Raw genomic sequence first — 5,000 nt, 5'->3', positions numbered from 1 at the left:
TCCTTGAAATGTCGTTTTATTTTGTTTTTCTTGTTGTTTGAATAATATCCCAAGATCTGAAATTCTTAAATGAGAGAGTCTTCACATAGCTACATAATTATTTAACTACTCATTGATCTTCACTTATATCTTTTTGGAGTAGTTTGTCATTTACTTGTGTGTTTCACTTATGCCCTATGAGTAACTGGTTGAATGATTTGAATGTCATAAATCTGAAATTATATATGTTTCATATGCCTTTCCCATGGGGAGTAATGCCTTCACATATAAGAAGTAGATGTGGTAAAAAATTTGAAGGTTAGCAAACATTGTATTGGTCACTTGAACAATTCATGAAAGAATATTGAAGGAAGAGAGATTTCACATATAAATATACTATCTTGGACATCTTCTATGATTGTGAGCCCCATTAATTATTTTCAAACCTGATCAAATTAGTTGAAGTTGGACAAGGAAGACAACATAATGAGTTATGCTTGGGTATATTTGTATAGAAGTTATATTGTTATGGATCCTCTAACATGTGGTGCTTGCTATTTAGAATCATTTGCTAGCCAAAATATTTGTACTAAGAGGGAATACTGCTTGTGCATCCAAATTCCTTGAACCAAGTTTCTTCCATGAGTGTCCACCATATCTACCTATATGCGGTATTTACCTGCCGTTCCAAGTAAATTTGCATGTGCCAAACTCTAAACCTTCAAATAATAATCTGTTTTGTATGTTCGAATCGCTCATGTAGCGACTAGGGGTTGTTAGTATCTTCGATGCTAGGTGGGTTATTCCCACGATGAGTGGACTCCGCTCATCATTCATGAGAAAATGGCTAGTAACCGGGATACCCAGTCCCATGATCAAAAGATCAAAAACAAAATCGCAAATAATTTAAACAAAACTCCCCCAGGAATGTTGATAGCTGGACGGCACCAGTTGTTTCGGACAAGCCATGGAGTGTGAATGTTTGTGGAGGGGGGGTAAAAACTTTACCTTTCTGCGTGGGAATCGCCTATAATGTATGTAGTATGGAAGATATTGGGAACTCTTGGTCGTTATGTTGACAATGAAAGCATACCTCTCAAAATTATTTTCATCTTTGTTTTAGCTTCGAGCTCTGGCACCTCTGCAAATCCCTGCTTCCCTCTGCGAAAGGGCCTATCTTTTACTTTTTATGCAAGAGTCAGTAGTATTCCTTGTCATTCCAACCTACTCTTTAGTTGGCAAGCATCATGTGGTGGAGAAAGATCTAAGCATATATGGCCATTCAAATATATTTGATCATGAATTATAATTGTTGACAATTATCTATTTGATAAATAAAGTTGGGAGGCGAAACATTAAGCCCTATCTTTCTCTGTGTTCGATGAATGCTATTTGTTCTAAAAATATGCTTTGAGTGGTAGCAATCATGGAAGATTATATGATAGTTGAGTATGTGCGATTTGCTTAATCAAAGCTCTGACATAGATTCTTCCTGAAAATAAGATGATTGTAATTGTTTGATGACTAATAACACGGTTTGTTAGCTTTGAAGAAAGTTTATGGTCTATGCTTTAACATGTGAATAGCTTGTTACTTGATCATGAAAAGCTTTATGATATGAGCTATTGTTTTGATATATAATGATGCTAGAAAAAGTGATTGGAACTATTATTGATCAAACTTATGCACTTGCTAGCATTCACACTTCAGATATTATTTCTTTTATCATGTACCTACTCAAGGACGAGCAGGAATTAAGCTTGGGGATGCTGATACGTCTCCAACGTATCTATAATTTATGAAGTATTCATGCTATTATATTATCTATTTTGGATGATTAACGGGCTTTACTATGCACTTTTATATTTTTTTGGGACTAACCTATTAACCCAGAGCCCAGTGCTAGTTTCTGCTTTTCTCCTTGTTTCAGTGTTTCGCAGAAAAGGAATATCAAACGGAGTCCAAACGAAATGAAACCTTCGGGAGCGTGATTTTTGGAACGAACGTGATCCAGAGGACTTGGAGTCTATGTCAAGAAAGCTTCAAGGTGGCCACGAGGCAGGGAGGCGCGCCTGCCCCCCCCCCCCGGGCACGGCCCCCACCCTCGTGGGCCCCTCGTGGCTCCCCTCACCGACTTCTTTCGCCTATATATATATATATATCCATACACCCTAAAAACATTAGGGAACAGAATAGATCGGGAGTTCCTCCGCCGCAAGCCTCTGTAGCCACCAAAAACCAATCGGGGCCCTGTTCCGGCACCCTGCCGGAGGGGGGATCCCTCACCAGTGGCCATCTTCATCATCCCGGTGCTCTCCATGACGAGGAGGGAGTAGTTCACCCTCGGGGCTGAGGGTATGTACCAGTAGCTATGTGTTTGATCTCTCTCTCTCTCTCTCGTGTTCTTGAGGTGGTATGATCTTGATGTATCGCGAGCTTTGCTATTATAGTTCGATCTTATGATGTTTCTCCCCCTCTACTCTCTTGTAATGGATTGAGTTTTCCCTTTGAAGTTATCTTATCGGATTGAGTCTTCAAGGATTTGAGAACACTTGATGTATGTCTTGCATGTGCTTATCTGTGGTGACAATGGGATATCACGTGATCCACTTGATGTATGTTTTGGTGATCAACTTGCGAGTTCCGTCAACTTTTGCATGGGGGTTGGCACACGTTTTCATCTTGACTCTCCAGTAGAAACTTTGGGGCACTCTTTGAAGTACTTTGTGTTGGTTGAATAGATGAATCTGAGATTGTGTGATGCATATTGTATAATCATACCCACGGATACTTGAGGTGATATTGGAGTATCTAGGTGACATTAGGGTTTTGGTTGATTTGTGTCTTAAGGTGTTATTCTAGTATGAACTCTTGAATAGATCGATCTGAAAGAATAACTTTGAGATGGTTTCGTACCCTACCATAATCTCTTCGTTTGTTCTCCGCTATTAGTAACTTTGGAGTGACTCTTTGTTGCATGTTTAGGGATAGTTATATGATCCAATTATGTTATTATTGTTCAGAGAACTTGCACTAGTGAAAGTATGAACCCTAGGCCTTGTTTCAACGCATTGCAATATCGTTTGTGCTCACTTTTATCATTAGTTACCTTGCTATTTTTATATTATAAGATTACAAAAACCTATATCTATCATCTATATTGCACTTGTATCACCATCTCTTCGCCGAACTAGTGCACCTATACAATTTACCATTGTATTGGGTGTGTTGGGGACACAAGAGACTCTTTGTTATTTGGTTGCAGGGTTGCTTGAGAGAGACCATCTTCATCCTATGCCTCCCACGGATTGATAAACCTTAGGTCATCCACTTGAGGGAAATTTGCTACTGTCCTACAAACCTCTCACTTGGAGGCCCAACAACGTCTACAAGAAGAAGATTGTGTAGTAGACATCAAGCTCTTTTCTGGCGCCGTTGTAGGGGAGGTGAGTGCTTGAAGGTATATCTTTAGATCTTGCAATCGAACCTTTTAGTTTCTTGTTTTATCACTAGTTTAGTTTATAAAATAAAACTACCAAATAATGGAATTGAGGTTGCCTCATATGCTTCATCTTTTAATGTCTTCGGTGAAAATAAGGATTCCGATAATTGTGCTCAATTGCTAGAGGAAGAATGCATTCAAATGTTTGGCACTAAATAAATGAATGATGAGCATGATTGCAATGTTGTTAGTATGAATTCTTTGAATACCCATGATGCTAATGATATGCAAAGCGACAAGCTTGGGGATGCTATGTTTGATGAAGATGATATTTGTTGTCCCCCAAGTTTCGATGAGCAAATTTATTATGATGAAAGCATGCCTCCTATTTATGATGATTATTGTTATGGCACGTATGCTATAAAGAATAAAGATAACCATGAAACTTGTCATCATGATTTTAATTTTCAATTGGATTATGCTTCACATGATAGTTATTTTGTTCAGTTTTCTCCCACTACTATTGATGAGAATAAATTTGCTTATGTGGAGAGTAGTAAAATTTCTATGCAAGTAGATCATGAAAAGAATGCTTTATGTGTTGGTTATATGGTTGAATTCATTCATGATGCTACTGAAAATTATTATGAGGGAGGAATATATGCTTGTAGGAATTGCAATAATATCAAGTTTCCTCTCTATGTGCTTAAAATCTTGAAGTTATGCTTGTTTTGCCTTCCTATGCTAGTTGATTTTTGTTCCCATAAGTTGTTTGCTCACAAAATCCCTATGCATAGGAAGTGGGTTAGACTTAAATGTGCTAGTCATATTCTTCATGATGCTCTCTTTATGTTTCAATTCTTATCTTTTATGTGAGCATCATTAAAATCATCATGCCTAGCTAAAAGGCATTAAAGAAAAGCGCTTCTTGGGAGACAACCCAATATTTACCGGGCCACAAACCGGGACCAATGGTTGTGGGCCAGGAGCAAGGCCCATTGGTCCCGGTTCGTGTCTGGAACCGGGACCAAAGGGTCCAGATGAACTGGGACCAATGCCCCACGAGGCTCGGCCGGCCCCCTGGCCTCACGAACCGGGACCTATGCCCCCATGGGTCCCGGTTCGTGACTAAACCGGGACTAATGGGCTGGCCCAGCCGGGACCAAAGCCCTGTTTTCTATTAGTGTTGATCACCATCAAGAACGCAGCCGGAAAAAATGTGGTGGCCGTGCCAGTCACGCTGCCGAGGCTGGCCATGGAGCCCTTCGCGTCCGACATCGAGGCATTGACCAAGATTTAGCCGCCAGCAACAACCAACTGCATGGTCGGTCACGCTGCTATGACGATGATGGTTTTGCATTTGCATTTCACCATGGCGACAGTTGTCTAAGAGCATCTTGAACGGCTCACGTATACTCTCTAAAAAAATCTTTGTTTACAGAAAGCTGGAGAAAAGTCTATCCCGTAAAATTGGCCTTTCTTCCTGTGGGTGTGCGGGAAGATCATCTTGTTACAGCTCTGGTGGCGAAGAAACCCCCTGAAACTTCACGACATGCATCGACGTCCCGTCGGTCCGACG

Source organism: Triticum aestivum, chromosome 1B (genome assembly GCF_018294505.1).
Source record: "Triticum aestivum cultivar Chinese Spring chromosome 1B, IWGSC CS RefSeq v2.1, whole genome shotgun sequence".
NCBI lineage: Eukaryota > Viridiplantae > Streptophyta > Magnoliopsida > Poales > Poaceae > Triticum > Triticum aestivum.
This window is presented reverse-complemented; position numbering follows the sequence as displayed.